This window comes from Amphibalanus amphitrite, unplaced genomic scaffold (assembly GCF_019059575.1).
Source record: "Amphibalanus amphitrite isolate SeventyFive unplaced genomic scaffold, NRLGWU_Aamphi_draft 000094F_arrow, whole genome shotgun sequence".
NCBI lineage: Eukaryota > Metazoa > Arthropoda > Thecostraca > Balanomorpha > Balanidae > Amphibalanus > Amphibalanus amphitrite.
In genome coordinates, this window is record NW_024881590.1 from 596047 (window position 1) to 616180 (window position 20134).

At 46.8% G+C, this 20134-nt stretch overlaps 1 long non-coding RNA gene across 1 annotated transcript; it reads right to left on the reverse strand.

Annotated features, from left to right (window-relative positions):
* Positions 1-15798: 15798 nt before the first annotated feature.
* Positions 15799-16367, reverse strand: LOC122380282. The gene is made up of 2 exons (XR_006256312.1): positions 16190-16367; positions 15799-16070 (listed from the first exon to the last, which is right to left on the reverse strand). It is a non-coding gene; the product is annotated as an uncharacterized LOC122380282 (long non-coding RNA).
* Between the last annotated feature and the right edge of the window lie 3767 nt (positions 16368-20134).

Here is a 20134-nt window from a genome sequence, read left to right on the forward strand (position 1 = left end):
TAAAATTAGGTATCATCGGCTTCCTCTCGTCACAAGCAACACGCTCGTTTTTTCCGCGAAGCTCTGGCTCGATCAGGGGTGAAACGGCAAGGGGGGGTCCAACGGACCCCCCCCCCCCCTTATACGTTTGCGGCTGGAAAAAACACCAATACGGGCGAGGGTTAACTTGTTTCTAGGGTAGTTTTTGGTGCTGATTTCGAATTTAGCAACCATTTGAATATTTACAAAGTAGTTCTGGTGCCTTCGTACCATGTTACGAAGCTGTCAGTAGTAGGTGACACCTACTATGGATGGCCGGCAGGACGCCTACTGGTTGATCTGACCTGACCTGACCCGACCTGGCCTAAATGCATAAAGACATCGTCTGTGATCAAAACTAACATGAAATTCGTCATAAGCACCCCAAAATACCCCGTAACACCCTAACTTTACGAAGTTTCAAGAGGTCTTGATTTCCCACTTTAGTTGGGTCATTAAACTGACTTGGAAAGTCAACTAATGACCTTGGACTTTGATATTGGATATATTCGGCCTCATCTCGTCATAGGCAGCACGCTTGATTTTTCCGCGAAGCTCTAGCTTGATCAGGGGCCAAACGGCTGAGCCGGGGGTCCAATTGAACCCCCTATACTATGTTGATTATGCACATTCACAGGTAACATTCTCACCAGAACACACCAGCCAGCATCGGTGCACAATCTGGCTACAATACTACCTATGGTTTGCCCTCTACGAATAAAGACGTGCTAGATCGGAAAAATCCCCACTGTGCAATGGCGTGAAAGCACGTGTAGGCCCTTTAACCCTCGTCCGCAAATGCCATTTTCCCATCCTAGAAAGCACATGGGAGGGATGGCTGCCACTCCGCGCGCCATTTCGTTCCTGCTGGAGATGGAGCTTCGCGGCAAAGACCAACAGATTTGTTTGGGAAGGACGGATCCAATGGCATCCAAGGTTACCTCATCAGGTTACTCATTGACCTTCCAGGTCAGGTCAAACTAAAAATGTTGCTGTTTGGGGCCACCGTTGGAATATTACGTGCTGTCCCCATCAGATACCGATGACGCTGCCGTTTGTGTTGCCAAGCCAGCTATAGAACAGCTCTTTGCCACACTATCCGACTAAGTTTTTACTGGCTGTGGTCATTTCAGGTCAAGTTAGGTCAAGGTCAATGAATGTGTTTGTATGTCTGTGTGTGCTGTGTGTATAGGTACTGTATACCTACTGATGTGTGCACCGATTGGTTTATGTGTCCCTATTACATGGGATCATGAACTGAGAAGCTTTTATCAAAAATGCAGTAGCATGGTGTGTCAGAAGTGGAAATAGCCAAACGGCTTTAGTTCTCCAGCCTTGTCAATAGATGGCAGCACCGCAATATGGGCGGCGGATCGTGCAATTCACGTCAAATTTTCGGTACCTGCTAAGAATTGAATGGCTGATCTTGTCATGCAAGAATCAAGTAAATCGGTCCACAACTTTTTCTAAAAACAGGGGTATAAAGTCAAACACTGCCAGAGCGGCGGCGCGGCGGCCGGCGGCGGCCGCTACGCACCGCCTGGGAGATTGTCGGCGCGGGACGGTTCCGACTTTGCATAGCACTAAAACCTGTCAACTGCTTGGAATAGTTATTAGGTATAGCAAAATTTGCTATACCTACTTTTTGCTAAATTTGCTATACCTAAATTTGCAAAAGTGAGGAATAATTCAAGGGCTGGAAGCATGTATGTTTCTGTGCATACTGTGCTAGCCAAGAAACTGCATTAGCAGATACTCGCTAATATGAGATCCAAACGAATTCCACGGGATGTGTTTCTGATGCATCAATAATATTTATCGTTCGAGGGCGGATACAGTTAAAACAATACAAAAAAAAACTTTTGCACAGCTCTATTCCTTGAAGAATTATCTTCAACGCCTTATTCCTAGTTAACCCTCGCCCGCACATGGGGGGGTTGCCACCCCCCCCCCCCCAGGTAGTCTTTCTGCTCTGCACTCAACATTTTTAGCGCTAGCAGTGGCGGATCTACGTTGGGGCAAAATGGGCAATTGCCCCCCCTAAACGGAAAACCTCTGGGCAAACATATCTTTTTGCCCCCCCCCCCCCTAAAAAAAACTACAACTTGAATACTAAAAATATGGTGTTTGAAAAGAAAATGTGAAATAAATGGAGGACTAGAAGGTTGTCATATTCGTGATATTAATTTGTGAGCTGATAAAAAGTCCTCCGCCCCATGAATGTCAGTCCATCATCCATCAGCAGTGCTACTACTGCTACTGCTACCATAAAAAATAACGCGATTTATTGAAACCTTGAACCAAGTAAACAAACCGTCAACAGCAGACCGCCAGACGCCAGTGGGGTCAGGGGTCACCACACTGGTGAGCGGTTGGACAGTGGTGGGTTTGCATGGGTATATAAGAAGTGTTTGCATAATAAGAACTAGTTGAGTGAACGATATGGTTGAGCTACTGCCGCTGTGTCCCTCAGTGATGGCCAGAAAGAACGGTGTACTGCGTGCCTTTGAGAACAAGTGCGAGATAGGTTTCTGAGAGGAATAACGTAAAGAAGATTACCAATCGCGGCTTTTTCATGAGCCATACCGTTATCTAACGGGGACAAACACAGAAAGGCTCAGTCAGAGCTTTTGGTTTGCGAGGTGTTGGAGAAGCTCAGTATGTTGTGGGAACTTAACGCTGTTCAGTGTGATTCCGAATCCGTTGGCTGTTGCGCTGTGGTCCTATGTAGTCTGTAGAAGCATCGTTTATCTCCTCTCGAAAGTAACACTTATTACGGAGCGAGCGAAGCGAGCGTAGTCTTTCCTTAGATTAACCCTCGCCCGAACATGCCATTTTCCCGTCCTAGAACGCACATGGGGGGGGGGGGGGGGGTTGCCACCCCCCCGCGCCATTTCTTTCCTGTTGGAGATAGAGCTTAGCGGTAAAGACCAAAAAGATTCTTTGGGAAGAGACGAATCCAATGATACCCAGTTTTACCTTCTCAGGTCAGTCATTGACCTTCCAGGTCAGGTCAAACTAAAAAATGTTGCTGTTTTGGTCACCGTTGGATATCAAGTGTGCTGCTTATCAAATACCGATGACGATGCTGTTTTCTGGTGCCAAGCCAGCTAGAACCTCTTTGTCACACTACCCGACCAGAATTTTGCTGCTGAGGTCATTTCAGGTCAAGTTAGGTCAAGGTCAATTATATGTGTTTGTATGTCTGTGTGTGTCTGTGTGTATACTGATGTGTGCACCGATTGTTTTTGGGTCCATATTACATGAAATCATGATCTGAGAAGCTTTTACCAAAAATGCAGTCAAAAAACTTCAAAAAAGTAAATTCAGCTTGCCTAAAACGCAATTATCTTAGATGACCTAGGTTGACCTTGACCCTGACCTTGACCCCTGTACCTACATCGTCGAAAAACATGTTCCATGATAGGTGGGAGGTAAGACTGGCAAAAAAGGCCGAAATCAGGGTGTCAAAAGCTCATAAGGCCCATGGCAAACGCAATATGTTGAGAATTGGCCATTTGGGTCATGACATGACCTGACAAACAAGGTCATATCTCCGAAACCAAAAATCACAGAAACTTGAAATTTTCAGTGGACATCAAGAAAGGATAGAGAAGCAGCTATACGAAAAATCAGCCTTCTAGCTCTAAAAATGTTGAGTGCAGAGCAGAAAGACTACCTGGGGGGGGGGGTCGCAACCCCCCCCCCATGTGCGGGCGAGGGTTAACGGAAATTTCTGAGTATGAGCGACCGGCCGGCCGGCCGTGGTCACGATTCTGCGACGCTTATATCTCAGCAACCACTTGACAGATTTACACGCGGTAATTTTTGTAGGGTAGCTTCATTCCTTCTACCAAGTATTGGACTATTCCCGATGCATGTGGGTGACCCCTTATGCACGTGCCACGTGCAAAACGAAGAGGTGTCACTTTTGTAATTGTTGCAATATCTCGGTAACTACTTGGCCGATTGCGCTGAAAGTTGGCATGTAGGTAGGCACCCACTAGGCAATGCATATCCATGTGCCAGAGTTGGGGTGCTGCTGCACGTGCGCACGTGCAGGGGTCGATTCCAGATCTCGAGAACGGCTGGACCGATGGCGCTCAAATTTGGCATATGGCTAGGGACCGGTTAGTAGGGTGCCGTGCACAAGTCAGTTGGGACCCATTTTGCACGTGCGCACGTGCAGGGTGCCGCTTCCAGATCTCGAGAACGGCTGGGCCGATTGTGCCCAAATTTGGTACATCGCTAGAGACCGGTTAGTAGGGTGCCGTGCACAAGTCAGCTGGAGCTACCCCCTCGAAATTTCGCACGTGCAAGGCTCACCCTCTCGCTCGCTCCGTTAGTCGCCCCAAAAGGCGTTATACTGGTTGTATAATTTTGCTAGCTCGCAAAGTTTAGTCCCAAAGTTAAGGAATGTTCATTGTAATTGCATCAATAAATGCAGGACCGAAAACAAATGCGCTGTTCTTCGTCTATTTCTTGTTGGGATTCTTAATCGACTGATCTCATTTTCTATTACCGGAAACAACTGTTCATACGTTTAACTACGTGGCAACCCTGACTGCGTATAGTATCGCAGGTACGCTGATGTGGCCTTTGGTCGTGGGCATTTACACATGAACCTGCTGCTGCGACCCTTATCGGTCTCCGGATACAGAAGCCCTTGAGAACCGGCTCGGGCGGACCTTTCGGACGAGGTCTTGCCGAGGTGATGCGGGAGGTAGAGGACGGACCGTCCATAGCGCCGGTGAGCTATTCTCTAACTATCTCCCGGAGTCAGGGTGGCTGCAATTTTTTTTTGCGCTGCCCTGGCTTGGCCGGACTGACAAAAATGTAAAAAAAAAAAAAAAAATAATTCCCGAAATCCGAGGAGAAAAATAGGGGTAGCTCGTTTTTTTTTTGTTCCTAAGACTGGACGTTTGAAATTCTCGCCGACTTGCCTGGCGGCGCAATGTTTGCCCCCCCTAAACTCAAATCCTAGATCCGCCACTGAGCGCTAGAAGGCTGATTTTTCGTATAGCTGCTCCTCTTTCCTTTCTTGATGTCCACTGAAAGTTTCAAGTTTCTGTGGTTTTTGGTTTCGGATATATGACCTTGTTTTTCAGGTCATGTCATGACCCTAATGGCCAATTCTCAACATCTTGCGTTGGCTATGGGCCTTGTGAGCTTTTGACACCTTGATTTCGGCCTTTTTTGCCAGTCTTACCTCCCACCTATCATGGAACATGTTGTTCGACGATGTACGAATGTCAAGGTCAAGGTCAAGGTCAACCTAGGTCATCTAAGATAATTGCGTTTTAGGCAAGCGGAATATACTTTTTGTGAAGTTTTTTTTGACTGCATTTTTGGTAAAAGCTTCTCAGATCATGATTTCATGTAATATGGACACATAAACAATCGGTGCACACATCAGTATACGCACAGACACACACAGACATACAAACACATATCATTGACCTTGACCTAACTTGACCTGAAATGACCTCAGCAGCAAAAACCTGGTCGGGTAGTGTGACAAAGAGGTTCTAGCTGGCTTGGCACCAGAAAACGGCATCATCATCGGTATATGATAAGCAGTGCACTTGATATCCAACGGTGACCCAAAACAGCAACATTTTTTAGTTTGACCTGACCTGGAAGGTCAATTACTGACCTGAGAAGGTAAAACTGGGTATCATTGGATTTGTCTCTTCCCAAAGAATCTTTTTAGTCCTTACCGCTAAGCTCTATCTCCAACAGGAACGAAATGGCGTGAGGGGGTGGCAACCCCCCCCCCATGTGCGTTCTAGGATGGGAAAATGGCATGTGCGGGCGAGGGTTAAGCGAATTAGTCCACCCTGGTTGAATAAATAAGACGATTTCGCCAAAAGGTTGCGGAAACCCGACCGAAAACGGCCGCACTCAACGTTAATTTGGGCATGTAGACCTTTAAAAACTCGCATTGGGCGGATAGGGTTTCAGAGGTATTGGCTACAAAACAACGTATTTGGCTCTCAAATACGTCCAAGTGATCCGCCTCTTTCCTAGTTAAGCTCTAATTAGATCAAGTGACTCATAAGGAGTGAAAAAGCGACAAAAAACATGAATTTGCCTATGGCGGCGGGCTGCCGGGTTGCCAGACGGCGCACCAGCTATTTCCAATTTTGACACACAATGAAAAAAAAAAATCACGAAAAGTAAGTTCAGCTAGCCTAAAATGCAATGCTTTTAGATGACCTACGTTGGCCTTGACCTTGACCCTGACATCTGTACATCGTCGAATTACATGTTCCATGATACGTGGGAGGTAAGACTAGCAAAAAAAAAAAAATCAAGGTGTCAAAAGCTCACAAGACCCATAGCCCACGCAAGATATTGGGTATTGGTCATTTAGGTCATGACATGACCTGAAGAACAAGGACATATTCCCAAAACAAAAACCACAGAACCTTGAAATTTTCAGTGGTCGCTGCTGAAAAAGGATAGAGAAGCAGCTATACGAAAAATCAGGTTTCTATAGCTTTAAAAATGTTTAGTGCAGAGCAGAAAAACTATCTGGGCGAAGTGGCAACCAATGTTGACCCAGGTGCGGGCGAAGGTTAACCTTCGCCCCAGTGCAGTAGTGGGGGGGGGGGGGGGGGCATATGTTACCACCCTGTCGCGTTTTTTTTTTTGCGTGTAAATAAAAAACCGCGGAGCGTAGCGCCGCGCCGCCCGGAGTAGGTTTTTGTACATCAATTTTGGACAATATGTGAAATTTTTGACCCCAGGTCATGTCAGGTCAGGTCACCAGGTCAAGTTAACTGACCAAGCCTAAAAAAGTTTGCAATCATGTCCAGCCTGCAGTGTTTGTCAGAAAGGTTTTAAACTTGGTGGATTGCATGACGTTACGGGCGCCTACAATTTGTATATCTCGGATTTTTATATCCGTGACCTAAGGTCAGCTCAGTGACGTGACCTAAGGTCAGCTCAGTGACGTGACCTTACCATTATAAGTCAATGGAGTAAAATGAAAATGTCTCTAGATCCGTGTGTACGCATAGGAACAGTCCAAATATTTCAGAATCACAATGATTTAGACCACCCGTGACGACCAAGGTGTCTTTTTGCTGATAGCCTCTAGAAAGGTCATCCGAGGTCATTTGAGGCTACAAACAGATTTTTGCCAATAACTCTCGATTGGAAAGAGATAGGACGCTGGATATGGTCTCATTGCGTTTGTCTTGTTGAGACGCATCAAATGATATGCAACTTGACACTTTCGGTCAGGTTATGACCTTGACCTGAGGCCAAATTTTCAAGTTGACCTTTCAAGGTCAAATTATAGTTCATTCGACGCGTCTCGGCGAGAGGAACACGATTCTGGCAATAGAAATGTCCTAGATTGTTTTTAAGTCAAAAGTAATTGTCCAAAAACACATTTAGTAAAAGCAGCTATTTTTGGAGTTTTTTCCTCTGGAGACTAAACCGTTGACCTAAGGTCAATTTTGATAATGACCTTATCAAAAGAAGAGTTCAAAAGCTATCGATTGCTTTCCCATGCGTTTTTCTAGCTATCATAGTTCCTGAGATAAATGCATGTTTTCTGAGAAATATAATGACATTTGGCAAATTTTGACCTTTGATGACCTCCAGTGACCTCAATATTGCTCTAAGATGAAAAATGACCGAAATACTTTCAAACTTCGCATTGAGAGCTATCGACTGCTTGTTACCGCGTCTTTCTGTCCCTCTTAGTTTTTGAGTTAGAGGTGGATGGTAAGTGGTAACATAATGCCCCCCCTTCTAGGGCGAAGTTGGCTGAGACTGCCACTGGGGCGCGGGTTAACAAAATATGGAAATATGTAACAAAATATGTTATTAGAGGAACATTACTTTGAAAAATACCCATTATCCCGGCAGGCGGTGGGCCTCACGGCCACCTTCCGCGCGGTGGGGGGTGGGTGGGCATTGTTTTGCCCCCCCCCCCGTATCTCCGAAACTACTGGACGCATCCGTAAAATTCAAACGGCGTTCGATAGCCAATTGTCAAATTTATCGAGGGAAACCAAATTTCATTGACATCGGGGTCACCGATAACGTCACAGGTTAGGTCAAAGGCAAAATGTTTCACCGTTCACGGGTGTTCTGGGGAATGCGCTATAACCCGGCAGTTGCTGGGGTATTCCGCCACCCACCGTTTGCTGGGGGGGGGGGGGCGTTAAACGCCCCCAGCCGATAACTCGAGAACCAAAAGGCGCAGCGTAACGCACGAGGCGGCAAACGAAAGAACGCGACGAGACGCTTCAGATGAGTACTTTAAAGTTGAATTTTGAGGTCACAGGTCGGGTCAAGGTCAGGTCAAACACCTGAAATCGGGCTTTCAGTAGCATGGACTTCAGGACTTCGCAATGGGCGCCTCTCGTCAGAAACTCTGTCAAAACGGTGCACAATCCATCATATAAGGCCTACAAGAGTGTCAGCTCCATGTAGGGGTCAGTCAAGCATAGGTCAGGGTCAAGGTCAGGTCAACCGGGTAGGCACATATCCCCGAAAATCAAAACTGATATTTGCAGCCCGTGACACATGTTTTATGGGTAATTTGGGGCGTAGAACACGATGGTGACATTCATTTTATCATATGTGTACGTGTTTGGCTCAAAAAGTTCAATTTAAGAAATGCATGTATCATGGTCGTCAAGTAGTCACGAGAAATTGCCAAGATTCAGTTCAAGATTTTGGAAAATACGGAACGATAATCAATAATCGATGATAGCCATTTGATTGTGCATGGTATTGGCAGTCTAATGGCGTTTACGGCATGTCTGTATGTCTATTCTGTGATTTTATATGATTTTTTGAACATATGCCGTTTTTGGTCGAAAACTCAGAAATCATGACGTCACTAAAACCTCGATATCTCAAAAATTTTCCGACCGATTTTTTTGAAACTTTGTCACAATAAACTTCAATCAATTCTTTACAGGTACCCAAAATTTGGCGCGCCTGCGGCGCGCCGTTTTTATGCTATGTCCCGGCGAAAAAAGTGGGGGCGTTTAACGCCCCCCCCCCCAGCAACTCGCGGGATAACACCGAGTAAAACGCATTTTGTCGAAAATCAGCGATAGGGCGTCAGTGCCTAGTACATATGTTGCTATTTGAGGTCACTGATAATACCAGGACAGGTCACAGTTCAGGTCACCAAAGGTCAGCAGGTGGAGGTCAGGTCAAGGTCAGGTAAAAAAGGTCAAATTTCGAAGTTGATAGTTTTGCATAAAATGGGTATTGATTCGATGCAGCTCGTCACGGGGAGTCTAATGGTGGTCTTTGTTGTGCGCTACGAGGTCTACAATTGCTAAAAATTGAGCTTGAAAATTTGACGTTATCAATTTTGAACAGTTTTTCGCTATAACTTGGCCAAAAAAGAGGTATCGCTCTCAATTTTGGTATGTGGATAGAAGGCGGTAGGAATTATCACATATATTCCGCTTTTTCGAAATTCATTAAAAAAAATCGGCTATTATGGTCAAAAAATCTTTTTTTTTGGGGTGTTGGGGGTCAAAATCCAAAAATTCAAGAATTTGAGAGCACAATATAGTAGCCTTGTTAATTCTACACCTTTTATGTAAAAAACATTTTTCCTATATCTCTAATGCTGTAGGCCTGACAGCTCTTCCCGCGAAACCTTTTTTTGGGTCGAAAAAGGCAGAAATGGCGTCACTCCAACGTCATTATTGGCCAACCTATCTGTAGAAGACGTATGCAGAAGAAAAGATCCTGGCAACACTTTGGTAGACTCTATTCAGGTCTAGCGGTCCACGACGACTCAACGGTACACGAACGCACACAACATTTATACAGGGGCATCACGTCATATCACGTCATCAATCATTCATCCCATTGGCTAGTGCCCGTCACATCATTCTTCCCAGTACTACTGACACAATGCCTCGGGCAACCCCTCTAGTCACGCACTGATCAGGTTCACACTACAGTCACTCCATACGACTATGATTCATTCACACTCACATGACCGCTGACTATACTATCATAGCCTTTGGAAAAAAGTTTTGGTCACAATGTGCAAAAGCTATTCACGGGAGTGGGTACGGAAAGTTTGGTGACGATCGGCGCAGCGGTTCTGGAGATATATCGAAAAAACTTAAGGGGGGTGGGGCAAAAAAATGCCCCCCCACCGCCTGGAAGGTTATTGATGATTTTTCGATAACATACCCTTCACTCGATGTTACAACACATCTCATAGAATGCCTGTAAACGGGGAGAAATGTGACATGTGACCTAACTACGTCAATGAAATTGGGTCACATGGTAGTTCCCTCTTGGGGCTATCGAACACCGTTTGAATTTTGAAAATCGAACGGTAAATTTCCGAGATGGTGGGGGGGGGGGGGGAAGGGAGGGACGAAATAGCCTTCTCTTGGGTTCAAGGTCCGGCAATAGCCCTACGGGGCGTGGGTTCAGGAGGTCGGAGTGCCCTTCGCCGGACCCCAACGGAAGGCAGGCTCCGTAGACGACCCTACTAGACGCGGGGAGATGCTCAATGCAATTTTCTTGCATAATCTAATCTTGCAATGGGATAAACAATGGGAACAATTTGAATTATATTCTTTTGAATTGACTACACATGTGTTTCGACAAAATGTCTTTTTCAAGCCTTACATCTCAAATGATAACAATTCAAAACATTGGCCTAAATACACATTATACAAGTGTTTAAGGTCACAAGACAGATGACCTTATACTTGTCCTAAGCTCTTATCAATAATCTAATCTGTTTCTGTTTTTCAGTATGACCTCGGCGGTCCACTGATAATCAGGACGTGGTATGACCGTGACCGGTTCACGTTGATTGGTATCGCCACCAACCGCACCGGCTGCGGCCAGCCTGGGGTGCCGGCTGTCTTCACCCGAGTCTACTCGTTCCTGGACTGGCTCCTGGACAACATGGAAGATGCCGTCTACTGCTGAATGCACGGACGTCGTGCTCGTCCAGTGGCAGAGTGATGCTCGATCTTGTGTGCCGCGTTCGAGGAGGAGAAGCCATTACTGTCGTGCCCCAGCTCTGGTCGGCCGAGACGATACGGCTCTGCTTGGCATATCGCTCGTCTTTATCACAGGTTTTTGCTGGTCTTTTTTTAGAAGCAGCAGTACCTAGATCAGGCATATATGCAGTTATGAGGATTTGCATTGTGCATCAAGACGTGTTTAGTTGTTCTTTGCTTGTGTTGCATGTACAAGGTGTACGCTCATTTCTACCTCATAAATCTAACAGCACCCGTTGAAGTGTCAACTGGCTGGAACACACTCTTTTAGCAGTGAGGAGATCGCCTTCAAGAGCCTTTTTAAGCATATAAGGTCTTGCTTGCCTCAATCTCTCTCTCAATCAATCTCTCTCTCTCCACGGTGATTGATTAAAGCGACATCGTCAGATCTAAAGGAAAAAAAGCTTGTTTCAGCCCTTGTTTCAGCCTGAAGGCTTACTGACTGAGATGCCGATCTCACAGTCTTTGCCGTTATGCGACTTTGATTCGAATCCTACATTTTTGTTCGCGTGTATGAAATAAATGAAATATGTACTATTAGGATGAGCTTAGGCTGGAAATGAAGATATGCTTAGAAAAAAAAACTTAACCGTCGCCGGGCCAGGGGGCGAGGTTGATGCAACACCCCCTAACCCGGCAGGCAGTGGGCCTCCCGGCCACCTTCCGCGCGGTGGGGAGGGGGAGGGGCATTTTTTGCCCCCCCCCGTATCTCCGAAACTACTGGGTGGATCCGCAAAATTCAAACGTTGTTCGAAAACCCTGTCAAATTTGTCGAGGGTAATCTAATTTCATTGACCTGGGGGTCACCAATGACGTCACAGGTCTGGTCAAAGATAAAAGGTTTGGCCGTTCACGGGTCTTCTAGGGAATGCGCTATAGCATCGAGTAAAAAGCATTTTATCGAAAATCAGGGATAGGGTATCTGTTGCCTAGTAGGGGAGAGTGGGGTAATTTGGCCGGTGGTGTAAATTGGCCGCCCCCACCTGTACGAAAGCTGATAAAAGTGAATGAAATATTTTTAGTCTCTATTCATTTGTCATCGGCAGAACTAACTCGAGAACAAATGTCAAAACTTTCCCCCTTTTAGTTTTATTCAAAATTAATAAAAGGTGAATTTCGTTAGAAAATGGTAACTTTTACTTTCGTTTAAAAATTTGTATAACATGTAGTATTTGGGCTGTAAACGAATTCCAACATTATAGCGCCATTTTTGAGGGTGTTCAGCGGTTCCAAGAACAATTTCATCTAGTTCTGTACAGCCATGACGACTTTATAGACAAAAATTTCAGAATGGCAATGTGGGGTTATTTGGCCGGGACTAGCGGGGCAACTTGGCCGGTGCGCTCAGAGTCACTATGCTGGGACGGCCGACTTGTCATGGTCAATTATACCATAAAGGACATAATTCATGACCAACTTTGACTACCTTGATGCCATCTATATTACTATTTGTGGTGACGTAGTTTCTGTCTGTAACCGAGGTCGCGACATGGTGCTACGTAGCGCGGGTTACAGGTCACACCGTTGCACCTACCGCGCTGAAGTTTGCGCAACTCATAGAACAAGGATGGACAACGTGCCTTTGATGGGTCTCAGCTCGATCGGATCGATAGCGAGCGCGTGGCGCGTGCCTGAAAAGTGCAAATTCGCGTCATAGACTTTACATGTATAAATCGGCTTGAAAAAACGGGCGAAAATGGCTAAATTTGCCCGACACGGGTCCGGTTCCCGTGCAATATCTCGGTAACCGTGGGCCCGACCGGTACGGGGAAAACAGCATCGTGTAGAGAATCGAACGGGCTATCGAATGGTGTGCGGTGCAGGGGTTGGCACGCGCCACGTGCACCGGGGAGGACACTTTCTTTTGAAAAATGGACGTTTTGGACGGATTTTGGAATTTATATTAATTTCAGGTGATCGTCAGACGGAATGAGTTCAAACAGCGCCTATTAGCAATACAAATGTACCGTCTCTCATGGAAAAATTGTGAAAAGCTAATTGATCAAAAACAATGTGGAAAAATTGCTGAATTAAATGGTATTTGTCCAAAATGTGCCACTAAATAATTACACGGATTTTGCTGCTTAACCTGATACGTTTGACAATTGAAAATGCTATCATTGGAAAGAGCATTCAATTCTCTCCAAGATCCAATCATCACGTTTGCATGACAAGCAACAGTATTCTTAAAAATATAAATGTTTCAAACCTCTGCAAAACGATTTTTAGTGAAAATTATCTACGCCTTTAATTTGTCATAAAACTACGCGCCTAAATTATAAAGCACATTTGACAGATTCTGAAGTGGAAGGCACTAGGGTTACCCGCGTGCTCCGCAACGCAAAGGGGGGATTTTTTGACCCGTGGGTATTGGGTTGGTCTGTGTCGATTTGGTTGGTAGATATCCATTTCGTTCGATTGCTTTTTTACGGCCAAGCATTTTGTAAGAAAACAAAAAGATACATCGCATCGAGGTGCCCGTGTCGTATTATCCATAGAGATCTTATATACATAAGAGATCTTATCTTATCTTATCTAGAGAGATCTTATATACATGTATATAAGATCTCTATGGTATTATCATGCGTTCTACTTTAGAATGATACGAAAACTGGCGTGAAGTCTTTTGATGGCCATCGATGAATTTCGCTAAAAATGACAATGTAATGGTTTGGAACATTTACATTTTTAAGGATACTGTTGCTAATCATGCAAAAATGAAGAGTGAATATTGGACAGAATTGAATGCTCTATCCAATGGTACCATATTCAATTGCCAAAGGTATCAGGTTATGCAGCAAACCCCGTGTGATTAATAAAGTGGCACAAAATTGACAAACACCATTTTCTCCTGTGATTTGCACCACCTTGATTCGGATCAATCAGCTTTTCACAATTTTTATATGAGAGGCGGTACCTTTCTTTTGCAAATAGGCGTTGATTCAACTCGCTCCGTTTAACGGTCACCTAAAAATAAAATCAATTCCAAAATCCCTCAAAAACCGCAATTTTTCAAATGAAAGTGCCCTCTCCGGTGCACGTAGCGCGTGCTATCCTCTGCATTGCACACCATTCAATAGCCCGTTCAATTCTGTACACGATGTTGTTTTCCCCGTGCCGGTCGGACCCCTGGTCACCAAGATATTGCACCGGGACCGGAACCGTGTCGGCCAAAATTAGCCGTTTTCGCCCGATTTCGCACGCCGATTTATACATGTAAAGTCTATGACGCGAATTTGCACTTTTTGAGCACGCGCCACGCGCTCCCTATCAATCCGATCGAGAAAAGACACCTCAAAGGCACGTCGCGCATCCTTGATCTATAAGTTGTGCAAATTTCACCGGGCTAGGTGCAACGGTCTGACCTGTAGTCCACGCAAAGCAGCACCAAGTCGAGACCTCGGTAACGGACAGACGCACCCTCCTCAAATAGTAATATAGATGCTTATCAGACACGGGCACCTCGATGCGGTGGATATTTTTTCCACAAACCAAAACGTTTAGCCGTCAGAAAGCAATCGACCGAAATGGATAGATAACCCAACCGACACAAGAACAACCGAACACCCGCCGATCGAAAATATCCCTTTTCGCGTTGCGGAGCACGCGGGTCACCCTAGTATTTCCTATTGGACAGCTGTAAGGGCATTTGACGTCATCAAAGGTTACCTAACGCTTTTTTGCTAATAAATACTTACAGAAAAAAAAGATACAGCCGCGCAAATGGTGTCATTGTGTTCAGCTCGTCAAGGCGAATCGAATGATATAAATGCTGACCTTGAACTCACGTAACCTTGAGGTCAAGCGACCTGAGGTAACGTGACCTGAAGTCAACCTTTGACCTTGACCTCTCGAGGTCAACACATACATGTTTCGATGCGGAATGACGAGAGAATTACGATGATACTTTTAGTTTTGGCCTAGCTTGATTACTTCAAAAGCTATTCGTAAAAAACTGTCATCGCATCTATAGCCGCTATTTTGACTATTTTCGACCCCTGTGACGGCTGAGTCAACCTCCAAAATGCTTCAAATGCGTCGTAGGACACGCGTCATTGCTGAATGTGAAGCTGACTCGCCTATAACAAAAATCATGGCCTCAAACTAACACCGGCCAAATTGCCCCACACCCCCGGCCAAATAACCCTGCTAGTGGGGCAATTTGGCCGCTTTGCAGACCTTTGTAATACGCCACAATTTCAATATAAGTAGTTACTCTATCATTGTTTACTGTCCAAGAAAGTAAACTGTATGCCACACCTGTCAGCGTTGAGAAAATGCAGAAATGTGCTGTCCCTAATGAAAAAATCTTACAGGGTAGCCCTGTATGGTTGACCCTACAGGATTTTTGACGAAATTGTTACCAGGGTTCCTACAGGGTGTCGTACAGGGTACCGTGCACGGTGTCGTACAGGGTACCGTGCACGGTGTCGTACAGAATACCGTGCACGGTTTCGTACAGGATACCGTGCACGGTACCCTGTACGACGCCGTACAGGGTACCGTGCACGGTGTCGTACAGGGTACCGTGCACGGTTTCGTACAGGGTACCGTGCACGGTTTCGTACAGGATACCGTGCACGGTACCCTGTACGACGCCGTACAGGGTACATTTGCTTCAGAGTTAACCGAGTTCTTCGTACAGGGTACCGTGCACGGTGTCGTACAGGGTATCGTAAAGGATCTCGTACAGGGCACCACACTCGCCATTCTATAAGTATTCCGCATCTTGTTATTGTGCTGAGCCGCTGTTGAAAACAGCGGCTCAGCACACCTCCGACTCGGGCATCTCCGACTCGGGCATCTTGAGCCGGTTGACCAGGAATGCTAAAAAGACCCACGAGTTCCCGCGTTACCGACAAAGTCAATATTCGGAATAAATGTATTTCTGGGATAAATACACAGCCATTTCCGGGTCACATCCCGACACATTACGACACACGTCGTCGCGTCGCGGCTGCCGCTCCGTCCATCGATCTACGAATCTCGAGTGGTGGTGTCGCCCGACGATCCTCGCATCCTGCGTTCCTGTAACAAGGTGGATATTCACATGTTACAATGATAATAATATTGATTGAAGGGACCCCTGCCGTCGAAAGTAAAATATTTTTATTGTTACACAGCAATACAGCATGGCAGAAACTTACCTGCAGGTCGGAAGAGGAGACGGCAGATGACACCGCACGGCACACACTCGACACTTCCGTCGGCTCTCCGCACACCGCGAGCGAGCAGTGAATGGGACGGACGGAATGCGGCGGAGGGGGACGCGCGCTCCCCTCTCCGCCCCAGGCGAGGATCGGGACGCCCGCCGCCGACCGTACGGTCTCTAAAACGGACAGTGGTACCTAAATTCCAGTCGGTACAGTCTCTGAAAGATCACCACAGCGCACAAATGCACACTTTAGTCCCCGAATAATAAACGGTACAGCTCAACGCGTCAAATTAAGATGATAATGTTATGAAAGGATTAGGGAGTTATGAAGTGAATCGATTCTTTTATAGGGATCAATTCACAATTCGTAATTCCCTATATATCGGGACAATGTTGACAACAACATTCGAATGTTTATGTCCCCGCCAGTTCTAATAATGAGCAGTACCGTCCTGAGGAGATGAATAAATCCCGGTAGGTTGCAGATTGAGAAAAATGTCCATTGTCCAACATATCAACGCACCGGGGCGAGGCATTTCTCCCTAGGTAGGTATTCCTCAGTCCTCAATCTCATACTTTACTTGACAGGTGCATCGTTTACAACTGTTCTCCACGTAGTCCGTGTGGAGCAAATGATCGCATTTGCTTCAGAGTTAACCGAGTTCTTTAATTATGATTTATGCGAAAAACGATTAGCGGGAGTAGCCTTCCATGGGATCAGCACATTCTTGTAAGATTCTTCAATCTGACCAGAATCAGCATTCTCGCGAGAATCTGCCTATGCCAGATTCTTATAAGCTCTGTATGATGTATGATGTTCCCACGAGCAACACTTATCCTCGGAGGCGACCTCAACTGCTGTCTACTTAACCCGCGCACCGACGGGGGTCTGCGCCAACTTAGTACCGACGGGGGGGGGGGGGGCGGATGACCGCCCCCCCCTGAGATCTCGAGAACGAAGCAAGATAGCGACAAGCGGTAAACGGCATCGGATACGCACGGTCAAGATCTACAATTTTTACTAAGGTCATTTTCAGGTCAGGTCAAAGATGACGTCACAGGGGTCGAAAAAGTCAAAATGGCGGCGCTAAATATGGAGAGAGTTTTTCTCGAATAACTTTCGAATTAGTCAAGATAGAAACAAACTAAGGGCATCATCGTGATCCTCTCGTCAATCCGCATCGAATGATATATATGTTGACCTCGAAAGGTCAAGGTCAAAGGTTGACCTCAGGTCACGTGACCTCGAGGTCATCATGTATATCATTCGATGCGTCTTGACGAGCTGAACACAATGAGACCATCCACGCGTCTGTATCTTGTTCCTGTACGGAGTTATTGGCCAACAACCTTTGGTGACCTTTGATGACGTCACATGACCTTACAGCTGCCCAACAGCAAAACAGACCTCAAGGTAGTGAAGGTTGATCGTATATGAAGTCATGTATGGTATATGGGGCCATTCCGACCCGTTTTAGTGGTAAAAACAGGGAGTTGATTTTTCCCCCATTGACTTATAATGGGGAGGTCGCGAAATTGACCTGACCTTAGGTCACCGATATCAAAATTCCGAGATATACAAATTGTAGCTACTAATGACCTAATAACATCCTGCGACTTTCAAAGGCCTCCGACATCTACTGTAGCTCTGGCACGGTGACAAAGTTGCAAAAAAGTGACTTGAGGTTGGGTCATTCAAAGTGACCTGGTGACCTGACCTTGAAAGGTAGGAGGTTCAAACTTGCACACCATGTGTAAAATTGATAAGGGAATAGTCATACCAAATTTCGCGGCGCTACGCGCCGCGGTTTTCCCGCTATTCGCGAAAAACCTCAGGGGGGGGGGGCGGATATCCGCCCCCCCCGTCGGTGCGCGGGTTAAGGCGAAGACTAGTGACACCAACCCCCTGATTAGACTCTGTACCACCTATGGACTCCACATCACCAACCAGTGTCGAGCTACTTATCGTCCGGCCGGGTCTCTGCTAGATGTCGTCATTACTAACCGTCCGGAGTTGATCAGACGTGTCGGTGTCACCAGGTGTCACTACGGAGGTCCGCATGACTTCACTCGTGTTATGGTCAGTCGTGAGAGTCGTGCGGCGCCACGCCGGGAATCCAGTGTGTACCGACGCCCTATCAGCAGGATAGATACAAACTCGTTTAATCAGCAGCTTGCTGATACCGATTGGTCTCCTGTGTATTTCTCAGACTCGACTGAGCGTAAGTGGAGCGTTTTCCGTGACACGTTCGTTGAACGATTGGATGCTGTCGCACCGCTCAAACGCGTCCGTGATAGGCAGGTGACTGCGCCGCCCGTGTCAGCCGAGACCCAGCAGCTGCTGCAGTCCCGCCGCGCGGCCTTAGCTCGGGGCGATCGAGCCGAGTACAAACGGGTGAACCGGCTGTACCGCGCCGCCGTGCGGAACGAGACCCGCGCGCGGTATGCTGGTGCTATCAGCCGCGGTGACCGGGGCGGGCTGTGGCGAGTGCTGCGGCCGGTCGTGGGCAGGAAGCAGCAGTCCTGCGAGATACCGAGAATCACGCCGAATGCATTGAATGATTATTATGTTGCGATCGGTCCTTCCACTGCAGCCAGTGTCCCCGCCGCTACTGTACGTGTGCCCACGCGACTCCCGAGAGTTTTGACGTGTGCGTTTGAGGTACAACCTACCGATTTGGACACTCTTTATGCCACATTGCTGTCGATGAAACCATCTATGTCGACTGGCAAGGACGGTGTCAGTGTGCGCATGTTACAGAAGTTCTTTCCCGGGATTGGCCATGCGGTTTTGGATGTTGTGAACTCCAGCCTTTCTAACGGAGTAGTACCGCAGGACTGGAAACACGCTCTGGTTACCCCAATTCCGAAAGGAACGAGGGCTACCAAGCCGTCGGACACGCGTCCCATCTCCATCCTGCCTGCGATTATGAAATTAGTTGAACGTGTCGTGCAAAAACAGTTGGTCTCTTATCTCGAAGAAAATTTCCTTCTCTCGGACGCCCAACACGGTTATAGAAAACAACGTTCAACGGAAACCGCGCTTCACGTCTTTACTGATCATGCTCTTCAGGCAATGGACAATGGTAACATTTGTATCTTGGTACTACTAGACCTCTCAAAATGTTTTGATGTTGTTCCTCATGTTACACTTCTCGACAAATTGTCTGTGTACGGTATCGAAACCACATGGTTCCGTGCCTATTTGGCTCACCACTCGCAGCAGGTCCAAGTGAGGTGCGCGGACGGTTCGACACTGCTGTCGGACAGCAAGGCTAACGCGATTGGCGTATACCAAGGCGGCGCCCTGAGTTGTCTCATGTACATGCTGTACTCAAACGATCTGTGTCTGTGTGTTCCCGATGACGTCACAGTAGTCCAGTATGCTGATGACACCCAGCTGATGGTTACTGGCAAGAAGAGCGACTTGAATCTGTTGACCGCGCGTATGGAGGATGCACTTGGTCGAATGTATCAGTGGTTCTGCCACAATGGAATGAGACTTAAGCTGCGAAAACACAGATGCTTGTGATCGGTACCCCAGCGATGCTTCGCAATTTGCCGCCTGTCACGCTGACTTTCTGCTCTACCACCATTACAGAGTCAGAAACTGTTAAAAATCTAGGAGTGACGATCGACCGTCACCTCAGCTTTGTGTCCCATGTAGACGGTGTGGCGCGGAAATGTACCGGGATGCTGACAGCGCTACTGCACGCTCGTCACGTTATACCGCGGTCAGCACTGAAGCCGATAGTTGAAGCCCTGGTTGTATCTGTGCTGCGGTACTGTCTGTCGGTGTACGGCTCGTGTGGTGAGGTGCAGTTAGGACGGCTGCAAAAAGTTATAAACTTTTGTGCACGCGTTGTGTCCGGTCGGCGACGACGTGATAGCGTGGCGGCTGTCATCAAGCAGCTGAAGTGGTTGACTGCCAAGGATT